Here is a 19,596-nt window from a genome sequence, read left to right as displayed (position 1 = left end):
TCAGAACAAACGAAGAAATAAGATTAAGTATAAGGAGCCGCACTTGGTGACCTCAGTTAAAATGAGACGAATTGGATGGCTGGTGCATGTGCAGCGGATGGAGTAGAGAAGACTTCCAAGGAGGGCACTGACGGGGCACCCTGCGGGCAGGAGAAGGAGTGGTCGGCCCCGGATGAGATGGATGGGAGATGTGGAGACTGAACTGAGGAACGTTGGAGTCATGGAGTAAGTAAGTCAAATTTTTATGGTCTGACAACGTGGCTTATTCCATTTCAATGTAACCTACAGTATCATAGTGCATCACATCCATTCACAGAAATTATTTGGGGTGATGACCCGATGTCTCACTACCTAAAACTAACACCTAGAGTGGTGCAGAAGAAGCGAGAAAAGTAGAATAGCATACCCTCCATATAGTATGATACATTTATAAGGTATTTGAAGCGGTTATCTTCGTTATTGTCATAATGTTCAGGGTACTTGCAAAAACTCATCACCCCCGGGTGGGCTCGAACCACCAACCTTTCGGTTAACAGCCGAACGCGCTAGCCGATTGCGCCACGGAGGCACACGGCGTGTACTGATTTGGCAGGTTGTAGCCATCAGTTGTATGTTATCCTGTGAAAGGAAAATTATCATAATGAGACTATGGCGAATCACTATTATTATTATTATTATTATTATTATTGTTACCGTGTTTTTGTGGTAGTTATGCATGAAAGAAGGTGCTGGGTGGTGAATAGGTCTCAAGCTACTAAAGTGAAATTAATTTTAAAATTTAACAAGGTTATATTTTCTTTTCAAAATTAGGTAACAACAAATAGAACAGGTACTTAGTAGCCGAAACACGATTGAAAAATACATTTACATAGGTATCCCATTTGGGGCTTCAAAAGTCAGAAACATAATTCTTGAGCAATGAGCCCAACCTTACAATGAACACCATACAACAAAGGGGCCGAAAACCCCCAAACATGCCAGAAACATTTGCTTCCAATTACACCCAAAAGCCTCCTTGAGGCAGAAACACAATTTTCAAGAAAGGGCAACTTCCCCCTAAAATACAAGCCTATCATAGGCCACTCCGAACTCCACCTTTAAGCTGTCCTCAAAGGACATATACACAGGGGTCAAATACCCAACCTACTGAGGTCTGTTAAATGACAAGAAGGTTAATACATGACCTCTAAAATACAATTTGAGAGGAGGCGAACTTGCACTCCTAATACACTTTGCTTAAGACCTACTTGGCACTAGGCCGTTAATACAAGGGCTAATCCCATACTACAGAGGTGACTTAATAGCAATTTACATTACATTACGGAAGAATTGGTTGAGAAAAATAAGTTCACCTCAAGACGATGTGAGTGGGAGCTCGAGAGGGTTAAGCACTCTCTATCCCGATATGTCGTTTTAAAAGAGAATATATGAAAAGAGTAGTTACATTTTAGGAAAAGGTTACATGGTTGAACGCTTAGAACCCGCCCCGAAAGTTAAACTGCTAAGCTAGCAAAGAAAGAAGTTATTAATCGGCCATTACCTTGTTGTTGACCGCTGCCGAAGAAAGAGGCGCTTCCCGCCCCCTGCTATGTACTTAACACACTGAAAGATGGAACAGAAGTGGCGCAGAGACCCAAAAATCAGCAGTTTATATCCTCTCGTGGAAGGTTCTAGGCGTTAGGGGAATGAAAACACCCGCCCACAATTATTTTATTGGCTAGGTTACAGAAACATATCCAAGTTGGGGGGAAATACATCGGATTGGTCGGAAATTACTAAAAGAAATTCGGGATTGGATAAATCTAAAACAAGGGGAAAAAGAGCGGTATACAGCCAACTTAAACAATAACAGAAAGAAATTTAACAAGAAACAAACATTTCAAATAAAAATTTCTCCAACAAAATAGTTCTCTGACTCCGCACTAGGGTGCACTATTGTTGATCTTCAGTAGTGTCCTCTAGGAGAGAAAGTTTACACTTCTTACTTCAGGCGAAACAAAAACACATCAAAAATGACACAGTTCAAAAACTCAAAATTTTCCACGTGGTGACATCTTCTGAGAAGGTAAAGAATTAACAGCGTAGATAAAGTTCAGCCCTCCTCCAGCAGAAGAGTTTCAACAGGCGCACATTTTAAATTAGCGGCGTGGAGGTGTACCGCCCGGTACAATTATTATTATTATTATTATTATGCCGCCTCTGTGGTGTAGTGGTTAGCGTGATTAGCTGCCACCCCCGGAGGTCCGGGTTCGATTCCCGGCTCTGCCACGAAATTTGAAAAGTGGTACGAGGGCTGGAACGGGGTCCATTCAGCCTCGGGAGGTCAACTGAGTAGAGGTGGGTTCGATTCCCACCTCAGCCATCCTCGAAGTGGTTTTCCGTGGTTTCCCACTTCACCTCCAGGCGAATGCCGGGATGGTACCTAACTTAAGGCCACGGCCGCTTCCTTCCCTCATCCCTGCCTATCCCTTCCAATCTTCCAATCCCCCTACAAGGCCCCTGTTCAGCATAGCAGGTGAGACCGCCTGGGCGAGGTACTGGTCATACTCCCCAGTTGTATCACCCGACCAATAGTCTAAAGCTCCAGGACACTGCCCTTGTGGCGGTAGAGGTGGGATCCCTCGCTGAGTCCGAAGGAAAAGCCGAACCTGCAGGGTCAACAGATGATTATTGTTATTATTATTAGTATTATTATGATTATTATTATTATTGTACCGGGCGGTACACCTCTACGACGCAAGTTCTAATATTGCGCCAATTGAAACTCCTCTACAGGAGAAACTCTGAACTGTAGAAACGGAATCAACTCAACTGTTTATCAGATGTCACTGGGTGTTTTTGAATTGCTTTTGTTGATCGAGAAGTGTGGACATTCTCTAACAGTTGTCTCTACTAAAAAACTATGATAATGCACTCTGGTGCGAAGGAATGAACTTTCTGGGAGAAACTTTGTATTCATAAGTTTTGTCTTAACTAAATTTTGTTCTTTCATTTGAGGGTTGGCAATATTAAGCTTCCTTTCCGCCTGTTTTGAATTTAACCAATCCTAAATTTCTGTAATTAATTTCCCACCAATAAGGTGTTTCTTCATCGATTTGAGTGTAACTTTCGCTGTTAACCAATAAACGTTTGTGGGCGGGTCTTAATCATTCATGAAAGGTCTCGAATTTACCGCGAGTGTATAAAAACTGCTGATTTTCTTGTCTCCGGGCGACTTCAATAACATCTAGCTTCGCGTGTGGATATGTAGCAGGGGGCGGGAAGCGCCTCTTTCTTCGGGCAACAGATCTTCAACAAGGTAATGGCCATTTAACATCTTTTTTTGCTAGCTCAGCAGTTTAACTCGCGGGGTAGGTTCGAAACCTTTAATATGTAATCAAACTTTTTAAAATGTAAATCCCATTTCAGCCTATGTAAAAACTACAAATCTCTTTAACTGTAAAGCGGGGATAGAGAGTGCTTTACCCTCTCGAGTTCCCCTTCATTTTGAAGTTGAGGTGACTACGTTTTCATAACCGTTTCTTCTCTTCCTTAATATGTTAAAGTTTTCTCATACGAGCCACCTCCCTAGCTTGGGATTAGCCCCTGCGTAATCGTCCTAGCGCCGCTTAGGTTTTAAAATGTGTATTTAGGAGTGCAAATCACGCCTCCATCCCTTTTGCGTTTTGGGCCAATTAAATTAACCTAGTATTTGCCCACTAAGGCCCAGTAGATTGGCTACGAGATACCCCTGTTTTTTTGTAAGTTGTGCCTTGATGGCAGTTTAGTGTAATAGTCCATTATTGCCTTTATAGGCTCGAAAGATCGAGAGCGGGTCAGCTCCTTATGGTGTTGTGGTAAAAGTGCCTTAGAGAGGCTTGAGATGTGAAGTTGGCAGCAAGTGCTCCATGTAATGAGGGGGTTTTCTGCCCTTTGTTAATTTGTGGTTGTGAGCTGAGAGCTCAGACTTTGTGGCTCGTAGCCCAGAATTTGTAATATCCTCGTAACTTGTGCTTTCGTTTGTAAAGTTGCATTGTACCTGATTTTTCTTTGTTATTTCACCTAGTGAAAATTGTTAAATCTTGTTATCAGTTGAAAATATACCTTTATTTAAATTTTTAAATTCATCTTTCGGACTTGTAGTTTGACCCATTCCAGCCCGCACCTTCTTTTCACCTCTGCTGATCAACCAAAACCTCGGAACAATTATTATTAGTGGCCATTTACCCTCAAGTGTTGGTGTTTCTGTCGTACTCAGTGAGGGATCCCACCTCTACCACCTGAAGGGCAGTGTCCTGGAGCGTGAGATTTTGGGTCTTGAGATACAACTTGGGAGGATGGCCAGTACCTCGCCCAGGTGGCCTCACCTGCTATACCAGGGCCTCTCAAACGCCCAAAAGCTCACGCGTGCACATCGAGGCTCAGGAGCTCCGTGCACTGTGCATCGTTCCACTCCGCTCGGCTTGGACCAACGCTTCGTCTCTGGGCTACTCGGCTAAGTTCGGCTCAACTCGGCTCGGATTTGGAGCGCTATGGAGCAAGTGAGGAAGAGGGTGACAGGGGGAGCGATCGAGACAGGCGTGAGGAAAGAGAGGGGCAGCGCTGTTGCTCTAAATCGAGGAGTGGGGGTCTGCACTCTGGGCAACCAAGCGAAGTCGTCTTTTGCACCGTGCATGCGCCTGGTGCATGCACCCTTAGAGGCCCTGTGCTATACTAAACAGAAGCCTTGTTTGGGGGATGGGAAGTTTGGAATGGATAGAGAAGGAAGATGGAAGGAAGCGGTCGTGCATCCCGGCATTTGCCTGGAGGAAAAGTGGGAAACCACGGAAAACCATCTCGAGGATGGCTGAGGTGGAAAACGAGCCCCCCCCCCCACCTCTACTCCGTTGACCTCCCGAGGCTTAGTGAACCCCGTTCCAGGCGTCGTACCACTCTTCAAAACTTCTTGGTAGAGCCGGGAATCGAACTAGGACCTGCAGAGGGTGGTAGCTAATCACAATAACCACTATACCACAGAGGCGGACCTCGGTATTCTCATAGTGATAATTTTACTTCTGTCTGAAGGCCACAGGATAACATACAATGGCTGGCTGGAAGCTTTCATTTGATAACACTCCGTGAGCCTCCGTGGCGCAATCGGCTAGCGCGTTCGGCTGTTAACCGAAAGGTTGGTGGTTCGAGCACACCCGGGGGCGAGAAACTTTTGTGAGTGTCCTGAACTTCAAATAATTGCTTCAAATGCCTTGTATCATGCTAGATGGAGCGCTTGAAATTCTTCTGTTCCTTACACTGCTTATTCTCGCTACTCCAGCAGCACGGTCATCACCTCGAACAATTGCTGCGAATGGATGTATGTGATACACAATGAGACTGTAGGTTTCTTTGGCATGCAGTGCGCCTGTACTTTCGGAACCGTACTTGGGCTGGTGTGGGTTACAGAAACACTTTCTTTTGCTAGGGGCTTTACGTCGCACCGACACAGATTGGTCTTATGGCAACGATGGGAGAGGAAAGGCCTAGGAGTTGGAAGGAAGCGGCTGTGGCCTTAAATGAGGTACAGTTCCAGCATTTCCCTGGTGTTAAAATGGGAAACCACGGAAAACCATCTTCAGGGCTGCCGACAGTGGGATTCGAACCCGTTATCTCCCGGATACAAGCTCACAGCCGTGCGCCTTTACCCGCACGGCCAACACTTCCCGGTGGTTACAAAACATGAACGTTTTCATATCGAAATTATTTCCTTCCTTCATCCTTGTCTATCACATCAAATCTTCCCATCCCTCCGCCCAAAAAGCCCCTGTTCCGCATAAGAGGTGAGACTGCCTTGGGCGAGGTACTGGACCTCATTCCCAATTGTATCCCCCAACTCAAAATATCACGCTGCAGGACACTGTTCATGAGGCGGCAGAGGTGTAATCCTTCGCTGAGTCCTAGGGAAAAACAAAACCTGGAGGATGAACGGATTAAGAAAGGAAGAAAGAATAATAAAAATTGTGCACCTCTGTGGTGTAGTGGTTAGTGTGGTTAGCTGCCACCCGCGGAGGTCCTGGGTCGATTCCCGCCCATGTTGTGAAATTTGAAAAGTGGCACGAGAGCTGGAACGGGGTCGACTCAGCCTCGTGAGGTCAACTGAGTAGAAGGGGGAGGGGGCTTCGATTCCCACCACATCCATCCTTGAAGTGGTTTTCCGTAGTCTCCCGCTTCTCCTCCAGGCAAATGCCGGATGGTACCTAACTTAAGACTACGACCGTTTCCTTCCCTCTTCCTTGTCTACTCCTTTAAGTCTTCCCATCTTCCCTCAAGGCCCCTGTTCAGCACAGCAGGTGAAGCCGCCTGGGCGATGTACTGGTCCTCCTCCCCTGTTTTACCCCAACCCAAAGATTCACGCTCCAGGACATTGCTCTTGTGGTGGCAGAGGTGGGATCCTTCGCTGAGTCAAAGAGAAAAACCAACTCTGCAGGGTACATGGATTAAGAAAGAAAGAAACATTTTTTTTTTCCATCAACAGGACTCGAACTAGTTCATCACGGTGTCAAACCATAAAAGCTTCTCGGCATAACGCTCGAGTGCTGCAGAAGTAGCAAAAGTAAACAGTCCAAGGAACAGAAGAATTACATACGATCCATATGAAAGGCATTTGAAGCAATTATTTGGAGTTCAGGACACTCACAAAATCTTATCGTCCCCGGGTGGGATCGAACCACCAACCTTTCGGTTAACAGCCGAACGCGCTAGCCGATTGCGCCACGGAGACTCGCGGAGGTTCTCCTTCTACGTAACCAGAAAGTCCTACCCCCATTAATAGCTTAGGAGGAGGGATGAGGGCGAATAACTGGCGCCTTAACCGGAACACCTCGGCTAAGGTTAGGGGTTGGGGCGTGAGGCTAACAACTCTACCACCACAAAACTATATCATTTTCAGAAACCAAATCGAGATTACAGGACGGTCCCAAACCTACGACGACAAAAGGGCGCTAAATGGCAACGATACGAATATATTGGAACATGGAATGTGATAAGTACCTTTCAGGCTGGGGGTAGTATGAAATTGAAGGAGGAATTACTTAAATATCAGATAGAAAGGCAGCGTTACAGGAGATAAGACGGAAGACAATCGAGGTTGCAGATTTACAGCACTGCATTTTGATCAATAGTGGGAAAGAACAAAGTGGTATAGGGACAGTGTTTATGGTCAAGAAATCGGTCAGTCATAGCATGATTGAATACGAAGCAATAAATCCCAGACTAAAATTTTCAAAGACTATTCCAAATACAAATGTTCATGTCTGTATTATCTTCAGTTTTTGAGATACAAGTATCCTCGTAAAACGTATACAAGCCCTTTTACATACCCCTTAAGTAAATTATCCGAAAAATAAGGACGTGTTTCTTTATTTTTAAAGGAGACTTCAAATACCAATTTTTACGTCTGTAATATATTCAGTTTTGGAGATACCAATATCCTAATAAAAAATAATTCAACCCCTTTTTCAGTCAGTTTATCCCCTTAATTGCTTTTTCCGAAAACAAAATATTCGTGTTACTTTATTTTTAAAAGATATTAAAAACAATTTTCACGTCTATAACAATTTATTTCTGAGATATACTGTAGTCCGCCTCTGTGGTGTAGTGGTTAGCGTGATTAGCTGCCACCCCCGGAGGCCCGGGTTCAATTCCCGGCTCTGCCACGAAATTTGAAAAGTGGTATGAGGGCTGGAACGGGGTCCACTCAGCCTCGGGAGGTCAACTGAGTAGTGGAAGTGGTTTTCCGTGGATTCCCACTTCTCCTCCAGGCGAATGCCGGGATGGTACCTAACATAAGGCCACGGCCGCTTCCTTCTCTCTTCCTTGCCTATCCCTTCCAATCTTCCCATCCCTCCACAAGGCCCCTGTTCAGCATAGCAGGTGAGGCCGCCTGGGCGAGGTACTGGTCATACTCCCCAGTTGTATCCCCCGACCAAGAGTCTGAAGCTCCAGGACACTGCCCTTGAGGCGGTAGAGGTGGGATCCCTCGCTAAGTCCGAGGGAAAAACCGAACCTGGAGGGTAAACAGATGATGATGATGATGATGAGATATACTGTATAAATGGTACGTTTAAAAATTCGCCCCGTTTGTCGCTGCTGTTCATCCCCCATTTAATTTCCAACAAACAAAAAATAAGTGCTTCTTTATTCTTTAAGGAGATTCCAAATACCTTTAAGTCTGTAACATCTTCAGTTTTTTTTTATTCCGAGCTCGATAGCTGCAGTCGCTTATGTGCGGCTGGTATCCAGTATTCGGGAGATAGTGGGTTCGAACCCCACTGTCGGCAGCCCTGAAGATGGTTTTCCGTGGTTTCCCATTTTCACACCAGGCAAATGCTGGGGCTGTACCTTAATTAAGGCCACGGCCGCTTCCTTCCCACTCCTAGCCACTTCCTGTCCCATCGTCGCCATAAGACCTATCTGTGTCGGTGCGACGTAAAGCAAATAGCACAAATAGCACACAGTTTTTGAGATATAAGTATCCTTATAAAGGTATTCAACCCCTTTTTCACCTTTTTTTCACCCCACTCACGGGGATTTTTCTGAAAATATTTGCAACGTTGGAATGGCTCTCGGAAAACAAATGAATACAATGTTCGATTAGGATATCTTTTTATAGATTTTAAACAAGGATATGACAAAGTAAAGAGCACGACATTATGGGAAACAATGAAGGATTTTAAATTCCCACAGTAAATAAAACTTTCTAAAATGACCCTGGAGAACAGCAGGCGGCAGGTAAAAGTGCAGGGAAGTCCGCGAAGAGTTTTCAGACCTGAAGAAGGCCTAAGGGAACGAGATCCCTTATCACCAGTGTTATTGAACCTAGTGCTGGAGAAAGCTGTTAGATCAATAACTAGTAATCCGGGTGGTAATATTTACAATAGACTGATCAAAGTTTTCGCTTATGCAGATGATGTGGTGATAACTGCCAGAAGTAACGAGGCACTTACAACTACCTTGAGGGAGCCGAAAGTTGCGGCTGTGTTTTTGGGCTTGGAGACAAGTGAGGCTAAAACTAACTAAATATATGGTAACATAGAGAAATGGAATGAACACTGAAAAACTCCAATTGGATTATTCCACATTTGAAGAGGTAGATAGTAGTAATAACATCAGAAAATAAAGGTGTGACAGATGTTGTAAGTCGGCTCCCAACAGATCCTGCAGAGTACTGTAGCCCCCCCCCCCCCCCCTTCTGAGAAGTAAAATCTTTAGCAGGAAATTAAACCTGACTCTCTACAAAACAATAATTAAACCAGTACTTATGTACGGGAGCCGCCTCTGTGGTGTAGTGGTTAGAGTGATTAGCTACCACCCCCGGAGGCCCGGGTTCGATTCCCGGCTCTGCCACGAAATTTGAAAAGTATTACGAGGGCTGGAACGGGGTCCACTCAGCCTCGGGAGGTCAACTGAGTAGAGGTGGGTTCGATTCCAACCTCAGCCATCCTGGAAGTGGTTTTCCGTGGTTTCCAACTTCTCCTCCAGGCGAATGCCGGGATGGTACCTGACTTAAGGCCACGGCCGCTTCCTTCCCTCTTCCTTGCCTATCCCTTCCAATCTTCCCATCCTTCCACAAGGCCCCTGTTCAGCATAGCAGGTGAGGCCGCCTGGGCGAGGTACTGGTCATACTCCCCAGTTGTATCCCGCGACCAAGAGTCTGAAGCTCCAGGACACTGCCCTTGAGTAGGTAGAGGTGGGATCCCTCGCTAAGTCCGATGGAAAAACCGAACCTGGAGGGTAAACAGATGATGATGATGATGATGATGACTTATGTATGGGAGTGAGGCATGGGTATTGACTGAGGCCGCTGAGAGGAGATTAAATGTGTGGGACCGGGCGAGTTGGCCGTGCACGTAGAGGCGCGCGGCTGTGAGCTTGCATCCGGGAGATAGTAGGTTCGAATCTCACTATCGGCAGATGGTTTTCCGTGGTTTCCCATTTTCACACCTCCTAGGCCTTTCCTATCCCATCGTCGTCATAAGACCTATTTGTGTCGGTGCGACGTAAAGCCCCTAGCAAAAAAAAAAAAAATGTGTGGGAAAGGAAAGTACTGAGGAAGAGGTTTGACCGGTGAAGGAGGGAGGTTTGTGGAGAATCAGAACAAACGAAGAAATAAGATTATTGTATAAGGAGCCGGACTTGGTGACCTCAGTCAAAATGAGACGATTTAGATGGCTGGGGCATGTGCAACGGATGGAGTAGAGAATACTTCCAAGGAGGGCACTGACGGGGCACCCTGGGGGCAGGAGAAGGAGAGGTCGGCCCCGAATAAGATGGATAGGAGATGTGGAGACTGATCTGAGGAACGTTGGAGTTAAGGGGTGGCGTGGGCGTGCTGAGGACCGGGACGACCGGAGAGCTGTGGTCAAGGAGGCCAAAGTCCTTTAAAGGACCGTAGAGCCATGGAGTAAGTAAGTCAAATTTTTATGGTCTGACAACGTGGCTTATTCCATTTCAATGTAACCTACAGTATCACAGTGCATCACATACATCCATTCACAGAAATTATTTGGGGTGATGACCCGATGTCTCACTACCTAAAATTAACACCTGGAGTGGTGTAGAAGAAGCGAGAATAGTAGAATAGCATACCTTCCATATAACATGATACATTTATAAGGTAAATGAAGCAATTATTTTCGTTATTGTCATAATGTTCAGGGTACTTGCAAAAACTCATCGCCCCCGGGTATGCTCGAACCACCAACCTTCCGGTTAACAGCCGATGGCGCTAGCCGATTGCGCCACGGAGGCTCACGCACTGCTGCGATGTGGCAGGTTTGCGCCATCAGTTGTATGTTATCCTGTGTTCTTCAGACGTAACGAAAATTATCATTATGAGACTATGGCGATTCACTGTTAGTATTACCTTCTCTATCCCTTCCAAACTTCCCATCCCCCAAACAAGGCTTCTGTTTAGTATAGCACAGGGCCTCTCAGGGTGCAAGCAACAGACGCATGCACGGTGCAAAAGACGACTTAGCTTGGTTGCCCAGAGTGCAGACCCCACTCCTCGATTTAGAGCAACAGCGCTGCCCCGCTCTTTCCTCACGCCTGTCTCGTTCGCTCCCCCTGTCACCCTCTTCCTCACTTGCTCCATAGCGCTCCAAATCCGAGCCGAGTTGAGCCGAGCTTAGCCGAGTAGCCCAGAGACGAAGCGTTTGTCCGAACCGAGCGGAGTGGAACCGATGCACAGTGCACGGAGCTCCTGAGCCTCGATGTGCACGCGTGAGATTTTGGGCGTTTGAGAGGCCCTGGCATAGCAGGTGAGGCAACTTGTGCTAGGTACTGGTCATCCTCCCAAGTTGTATTCAAGACCCATAATCTCCGCTCCAGGACACTGCCCTTAAGGTGGTAGAGGTGGGATCCCTCAATGAGTACGACAGAAACACCTACACTTGATGGTAAATGGCCACTAATAATAATAATAATAATAGTAATAATAACAACAATAATAATAAGAATAGTAATAGTAATAATAATAATAATAATAATAATAATAATAATGATAATAATCATAATAATAATAAAATTAGGAATCGTCATATTTTCGGTATTCTTTCTTTCTTTCTTTCCTTCTTTATTATTATTATTATTATTATTATTATTATTATTATTATTAGTATTATCATCATCATCATCTGTTTACCCTCCAGGTTCGGTTTTTCCCTCGGACTTAGCGAGGGATCCCACCTCTACCGCCTCAAGGGCAGTGTCCTGGAGCTTCAGACTCTTGGTCTGGGGATACAACTGGGGAGTATGACCTGTACCTCGCCCAGGCGGCCTCACCTGCTATGCTGAACAGGAGCCTTGTGGAGGGTTGGGAAGATTGGAAGGGATAGGCAAGGAAGAGGGAAGGAAGCGGCCGTGGCCTTAAGTTAGGTACCATCCCGGCATTCGCCTGGAGGAGAAGTGGGAAACCACGGAAAACCACTTCCAGGATGGCTGAGGTGGGAATCGAACCCACCTCTACTCAGTTGACCTCCCGAGGCTGAGTGGACCCCGTTCCAGCCCTCGTACCACTTTTCAAATTTCGTGGTAGAGCCGGGAATCGAACCCGGGCCTCCGGGGGTGGCAGCTAATCACGCTAACCACTACACTACAGAGGCGGCTATAATATTATTATTATTATTATTATTATTATTATTATTATTATTATTATTATTATTATTATTATTATTATTATTATTATTATTATTATTATTGTACCGGGCGGTACACCTCTACACCGTTTATTTAAAAGTTGCGCCAGTTGAAACTCCTCTTCTGGAGGAAGGTTGAACTTTATCTATTCTATTAATTCTCTACTTTCTCAGAAGATGTCACCACGTGGAAAATTTTGAGTTTTTGAACTGTGTCACTTTTGATGTGTTTTTGTTTCGCTTGAAGTAAGAAGTGTGAACTTTCTCTTCTAGAGGACACTACTGAAGAATTACAATAGTGCAACCTAGTGCGAAATCAAAGAACTATTTTGTTGGAGAAATTTTTATTTCAAGAGTTTGTTCTTTGTTAAATTTCTTTCTGTCATGGTTTAAGTTGGCTGTATACCCCTCTTTTTCCCCTTATTTTGGATCTAGCCAATCCCGAATTTCTTTAATTAATTTTCCACCAATAATGTGTTTCTTCTTCCTCTTTGTAGGGGTTTCTTTTCCCTAGCCAATAAAGATTTTGTGGGAGGGTGTTTTCTTTCCCCTAACGCCTAGAATCTTCCGCGAGAGGATATAAACTGCTGATTTGGGGGTCTCCGGGCCACTTCTGTTCCATCTTTCAGTGTATTAAGTACATAGCAGGAGGCGGGAAGCGCCTCTTTCTTCTTCAGCCGTTCAACACCAGGTAATGGCCTATTAATAACTTCTTTTCTTGCTAGGTCGGCAGTTTAACACTCGCGGCGGGTTCGAAGCATTTCCATCATGTAACCTTTTCCTAAAATGTAATTACTCTTTTCATCTTTTTCTTGTAAAGCTACATATTGGGATAGAGAGTGCTAACCCTCTCGAGCTCCCACTCACATTTGTTTTGAGGTGAACTTATTTTCTCAAACTATTCTTCGTTTATGTAATGTAAAGTGTTCTTCTCTAAGTCACCTCTGTAGTATGGGATTAGCCCTTGCGTTAGCGGCCCAGAGCCAGATTAGGTTTTAAAAAAAACAACAAAGTGTATTAGGAGTGCAAGATCGCCTCCTCTCAAATTGTTACTTTAGAGGTCATGTAATCAACCTTCTTTTCATGTAATAGACCTCTGTAGGTTGGGTATTTTACCCCTGTGAATACGTCCTTAGAGGACAGCTTGAAGGTAGAGTTTGGTGTGGCCTTTGAGAGGCTTAAATTTTAAGAGCGGATCGCTCTTTTGAAAATGAAGTGTCATATGCCTCGTGGAGGCTTTTCTGTGTAATTCGGAGCCAGGGGCTCCTAGGGATGAATGGGGTTTTCTGCCCCTCTGTTAAAACTTGTGTTTGTGGTAAAACTGAGCTGATCGCTGAAGTCAGGGCGTGAAGCCCAAAACCTGTAAATATTGTATCTCCCCTTGTTTTGCTACATTGTACCTGCCATGTCTGTTATTGCTTTGTTTTTGAAAAGAAAATATAACCTAGTTAAATTTTAAATTAATTTTACATTAACTTTGATTCCGTAGTTTGAAACCCATTCACGCCCGCACCTTCTTACGCCTCTACCTACCGCTAAAACACGGTAACAAGTGGTAGCAGAGCGTGGTTGAATGGGTCTCAATTTAGCCCCTTTTGACGGCTAAACATTGCTTTGATTCGAACTCTAACAATTTTCTCAGTTGCTGGAATTTTTTGAGTTTTTCAAAATTGTTCTGTCATCATGCCCGGCCCTCGCGATGTTCTCCTCCTTAACTACTTGCGCAAAGAGGAGTTGATATATGAGTTAACTATCAGAAACGTTCAATCTGGAGGCACGGTTGCAATAGACACTAACAAGCTTAGAGAGTCCCTTGATTTGCCCATTTCCATCCCCAATTTGGGAGAGAAAGAAATTGATGACTCTCTTTCCACGATTGTCGAGAATATTACTGGGCCTGCATCGGTAGTCAGCTTTTTTGATGAAAACGATCCATCTCCTAATCAAATTAAGCGTGTGCAAGGCAGGCTGTATCACTTTGCAAATAGAGTTAATGATCTGTTGTCTCTAAAGGTGAATGACGTTCAGAGGAAGCAAGCTAATACGCTCCTTGAAACTATTTCTGAATTGTCTAATAAGGTCACTCAATTGCTAACCGGCGAAGCTCCTCCCAAAACTGATCAACCCGCCACGGTGAATGTAGGTAACGAGGAAGAGCCTCCTCAGGGAGAAGTCAATAGGATAACCGTTGCTGCTCAAACTATCTCTGCCCCATCGAACAACGAATCTGAACGCCGTGCGTCATTGAGTAACATCCGCTCTGAATTAACTTCTTTGCCATTGAAACCTTTAACGACTATGTCACCTGGGTTCAGCAGCTTGCCTCATCCATTGGCAATGTTGCTTAGAGGTATCTCTAAGTTTTCCGTCAACACCACCAGTGACGTAATTTCATTTTTAAGATTTCTAGTGGAATTTCAGGATCATGCCCTTGTGTTTTCTCTTTCCCCATGTCAAATTTTGCAAATTATCTATCCTTATGCTATTGGTGTTCTATCTGACAAAATAGTTAGAGCCATCGCTGAGCAATCTTCTATTGAGGATTTCCATGCCCATTTGCTAGCTAACTTCATCCCGGCTAGGGCCAGGTCCTCCCTTATTCAGAAATACTATTATCGGGTACAGCGCTTGGATGAAAACCTGGCAGACTTCATCCAAGATATTAAGTTTTATACTAGGGTGTTTGCTCTTCACTTCCCTGAGGATCAAATTGTACAAGCTATTGTGGAAGGTATTTCACCATCCTATAGGTCATATTTGTGTTTCGCGGCGTGCCCGCAAACGTTCTCGGAACTTGAAGCATTGGCAGTCTCAGCGGAAGGAGTTAGATACGCCGATTCTTTGCGTGTCGCGAAAGAACCCCCGCCTTCCTTTAGTAACACTCGGCCTCCACCTCGCCGACCAGTCAATCCCCGTAAATGTTATGCTTGCGGGTCGCCTGACCATCTGCGGAATAAGTGTCCTCTGATCAAGTCAAGTGGGACAAGGAATGGAGCAGGGTCATCACAAGGCTGTTTTAAGTGTGGGGCCTTCTCACATATCGCCAAGAATTGCCCAAACTCAAATAGCACCCCCTCCTGCTCAACTTCTGGTGCAAATTCCAGCTATGCCAATAATAAAAAGTGACTAGTGGCGTCGGCTGAGCCGACTAATCCATCTTCCCGAGACTCAGCCCCTAGTAAACAGGTTGTAAATGCAGAGAACGACCAGCCTTCAAATTCATCTTTTGAATGCCCTAAAGAGTGTCTTAGGATTGCGGCGGATACCCCCGCACCTGTTCCTTTTCTTAAAATTGAGTTAAATAACGAGCCTATAACAGCTCTCTTAGATTCAGGCAGTGTTTGTTCCATTATTTCGGCTGATTGGTATTCTAAATTGAAATCTGTTTGTAAACTCCCTGACTATGACTCATCGCCTGTTAAATATGTTTCGGCTAATTCATCTCCATTAGAAATTCTAGGTTCCTTACATGTCAAAATTCGGGTTTTTAAATTTACATGGAAGATCAAATTGTTTGTGGCCAAGCGTTTGTCTTGCCCCATCATATTGGGAGCGGACTTCATTTCTCACACTGGTCTTGTGCTCGATCTCCAGAGTAGGTCGTGCACATTCAAATTTGCGTCCAATTGTAGAATTCCCTTGTTAAAGTGTAATTCTGTATCATGTTCATCTATTTCGCCTACCCAGGATGAGATGTTGTTAGACCTTAGACATCTACCTGAGGAGCAGGCTGATAGTATTCGGAAACTGTGTCAGTCGTTTCCCGAGGTGTTCTCTGATACTCTTGGTGTTACTGACCTTATTGAATACAAAATTGAGGTCACGGATTCAATTCCTGTCCGTTTTCCACCGTATAGGCTATCTCCACCTAAAATGAAGGCTCTGAAAGAAATCATCGATCAGATGTTGAAAGATGGTATTATTAGGCCCTCTAAGTCAGCGTATTCTTCGCCTATTTTTCTAGTCCCGAAACCCCAAGGAGGCTTCAGGCCTGTCATTGATTACAGGGCTCTCAATCGGAAGGTGGTGTTGCAATCTGTGCCCCTTCCCGACCTTCATTCTTGCTTTTCATGGTTTCGTAAGGCCAAGTTCTTCACCATCTTGGACTTGAATCAGGCCTATAATCAAATTCCCCTTGCCGAAGAGTCTAAACATCTTACAGCGTTTGCCACGGACTGGAATTTATACGAATACAACCGCGTGCCTTTCGGGCTCCCCACGGGGGCAGCTGTGCTCACTAGGCTACTAGATAGGGTCTTTTCCGACATCAAATTTGAGTACTTATATCACTACTTGGATGATGTCGTCGTATTTTCCGAAACCTTTGAAGAACATCTAGATCATTTGCGAGAAGTTCTCAATCGCCTTCGTAAGGCTGGGTTAACTGTTAAGTTGTCCAAGGTTGCCTTTGCTAAGCCCTCTATGTCATTCCTGGGGCATATTGTGTCACCCGATGGGGTAGCTGTCGATCATTCTAGAACACAGGCCATCCGTGATTTTAAACCTCCTAAGGACATCAAAGGTATCGCTAGATTCATTGGTATGGTGAATTTCTTCAGGAAGTTTATTCCTAACTTCGCTAATAGAGCGGCGCCCTTAAACCTTCTTCGTAGGAAAGGCATCAAATTCGAGTGGGGACCTTCTCAACAAGCCGCTTTCGAAGATCTTAAATTAGCTCTCTGTAATGCCCCTGTACTTGCTATGCCTGATTTCTCGAAGAAATTCATCGTCCAAACGGACGCGTCGTCGTCAGCTGTAGCTGCAGTCCTTCTTCAAGAGACTGAACTAGGGAGGCGTCCCATCGCCTATGCATCTAGGAATCTATCGGCTCAAGAAGCCAAGTATTCCATCTATGAGCTCGAAGGGTTGGCAGTCTTATTCGCCTTAGAAAAGTTCCGTCTCTATCTGGAACATGTCAAATTCGACCTGGAGACAGATAATCAAGCCTTAAGCTGGGTCTTAGGTAGGCCGCGTCGTACAGGTCGTATAGCCCGTTGGGCCATCCGTATTTCTGCCTTCCAATTTGATGTACGACATATCAGAGGTACCGAAAATGTTGTTGCTGATGGACTCAGCCGTATGTTTCACAACGACGTCGAAACCCACGAACCGGTCGACAGTTCATCACCTTCCGAGTCCATACTATCCGAGGTTAATGCCATCCTAACAGATGCTCCCATGCTTTTTAGGGATATTGAGAAATACCAACGTGAAGATCCGACGCTGGCTCCTATAATGGAAACCCTTTCTTCTGGGGAACATGCTGTCCCTTATGTTCTGAGGAATGGTGTTCTATGTTGCCCTTCGAGGCATGATAAGTTGATGAAAGTTGTTGTTCCAGCGGTTCTTGTACCTATGATCTTCAAGTATTATCATGAGACCCCATTAGGAGGGCATCTGGGTATCTTTAAAACTCGTGAAAAGATTCGTGAAATGTTCATCTGGAAAGGTATGGACGGTGAAATCCGTGAACTTGTAAAAGCTTGTAAATCTTGTTTGCTCAGTAAACCAACCAGGTCCACCAAGGTAGGCCTCTTGTCTTCGCATCAAGCATCGCGCCCCATGGAACGCCTGTATATTGATTATGTAGGACCCTTCCCCCAGTCAAAGGGGAATGCCAACAAATTCATCTTTGTATGTGTAGATGGTTTTACAAGATTTTCGTGGTTATTCCCGACTAAGCTGGCTACCGCTCAGTCTACAATTACTTGCTTAAATTCTATTTTTGCTTCTTTTGGTCCGTGTCAATATATTGTATCTGATAATGCTAAGGCTTTTACATCTAATTTATTTCGTAAATTCTGTTTTGACTTGTCCATCTCTCATGTAACTACATCTGCTTATTATCCTCAACCATCTCTGGCTGAACGGGTTAACCGTAATCTCAGGTCCGCACTCATTGCCTATCATCATGAAGATCCTTCCAGGTGGGACACGTCCCTGCATTGGATAGCTTTTGCTTTGAATTCGGCGGTTCATGAATCTCACAAGTTTACTCCAGCTTCCTTGATGTTCAAGTTTGTTCCCAACTCGCCGCTCTCTAACCTCTGGTCTCTGAATGACATTCTGCCCGAGACAATAGATCCGGACAACATTAAAGATCTTTGGAAGAAGGCTAAAGCTAATCTTAAAGTATCTCATGAAAAGGTTAGGGAAAGGTATGATCGTGGACGGAGACCCACCACCTTGAAGGTAGGTGACCAGGTTATGGTCAAAAATTTTGTTCCCGCGGGCAAGCTTGCCCCCAGATTTCATGGGCCTTGTATCATTCTCGATTTTCTTACGCCGGTTACCTTATTGCTAAGTAATCCAGCCACCGAGAGGATATTTAGAGTTCACCTGTCCCAGGTGAAACCGGTGTAATTTCTGTGTTAACTTGCTTCATATTATTTTGAAAGGATATGAAGGTTATATTTTTTTTTTTTTTTTGAGTTTCACTTTTAAGGCATTCTGCCCCTTCTGTAATATTTTGGTTTTAGATGTAAGCCTTGTGTAAAACCTGCCCCGACCCGTTAAACTGCCATCCTGTTCTTGCCACGGCCATTACCACGTTCCCGTCTCCTGCTCCACCTTACACTGTGGCTTCATAATAGTAAATGCCATGGATATCTACACGCCGCTGGCCCCTCAACCTCTCCACAAGCCTGTACCCTCAAAGGAAATGATTGTCCAACACAATTCTGCCGCCTAGCTTTAATGTTTCAGCGCCCCCGCAGCCGCGCAGCGCCGTGCAGCGACTGGGGAGGGGGATGGGCCCCCTCCTCTCCAGCGAGGACGACATGTGCACGGCGAGCCGGAGCTCACCTCCCGGCCAAGGCTGATGTGCGGCGCACGACCTGCTACATGCCCGCAGCCTGTATCTGTTCACCGCGGGCGCGGCGTACTTCAACACCTCTGCTCCCCTCATAGTGCGGGCGAGCGGTATCTCAGGGTACTTGAGGGGTCCGAGCGGCCTCCGTTGGACGCAAGCTGCAACGGCCGGTCCGGCCATTCGACTCAATCTACATCAACTACATGGACAGTCACCATAAGCAATAACTACACTTGGGAATTCAACTACAATATTTGGTGGACATTGCAAAATTTTTCTTCACCTTTAAGTATTAAAAGTTTATCTTCAGAAATTCAAATTCTACAAACATAAAGACTTTCATTCACCTGCAACAACAACATTTTGAAACTGAATTAAGAAATCTTGTAAATGCTTCTGCTATCTATCTTCGTATCAACATCATTTCTTGGACTTTGTTTCAAACTGATTTCATGTGTCACCCCTGGAGGAACTTTTGGGGGGGGGGGAGGTCTGTACCGGGCGGTACACCTCTACACCGTTTATTTAAAAGTTGCGCCAGTTGAAACTCCTCTTCTGGAGGAAGGTTGAACTTTATCTATTCTATTAATTCTCTACTTTCTCAGAAGATGTCACCACGTGGAAAATTTTGAGTTT

The 19,596-nt window shown here is 45.0% G+C and overlaps 1 protein-coding gene and 3 non-coding genes across 6 annotated transcripts in view; 1 reads left to right on the top strand and 3 right to left on the bottom strand.

Moving 5' to 3' along the window:
• The window catches only part of LOC136875673 (calcitonin gene-related peptide type 1 receptor), a 409,243-nt gene that overhangs the window by 113,620 nt on the left and 276,027 nt on the right, over positions 1–19,596 (bottom strand). The window lies entirely within an intron of this gene.
• TRNAN-GUU (transfer RNA asparagine (anticodon GUU)) lies at positions 495–568 on the bottom strand. Its single transcript has one exon. It is a non-coding gene; the product is annotated as a tRNA-Asn (tRNA).
• Positions 5,101–5,174, top strand: TRNAN-GUU (transfer RNA asparagine (anticodon GUU)). Its single transcript has one exon. It is a non-coding gene; the product is annotated as a tRNA-Asn (tRNA).
• Positions 6,660–6,733, bottom strand: TRNAN-GUU (transfer RNA asparagine (anticodon GUU)). The gene has a single exon. It is a non-coding gene; the product is annotated as a tRNA-Asn (tRNA).

Source organism: Anabrus simplex, chromosome 6 (genome assembly GCF_040414725.1).
Source record: "Anabrus simplex isolate iqAnaSimp1 chromosome 6, ASM4041472v1, whole genome shotgun sequence".
NCBI classification, from domain to species: domain Eukaryota; kingdom Metazoa; phylum Arthropoda; class Insecta; order Orthoptera; family Tettigoniidae; genus Anabrus; species Anabrus simplex.
Note: the sequence above shows the minus strand (reverse complement) of the source record. Positions and strands in the feature narration are given on the sequence as shown.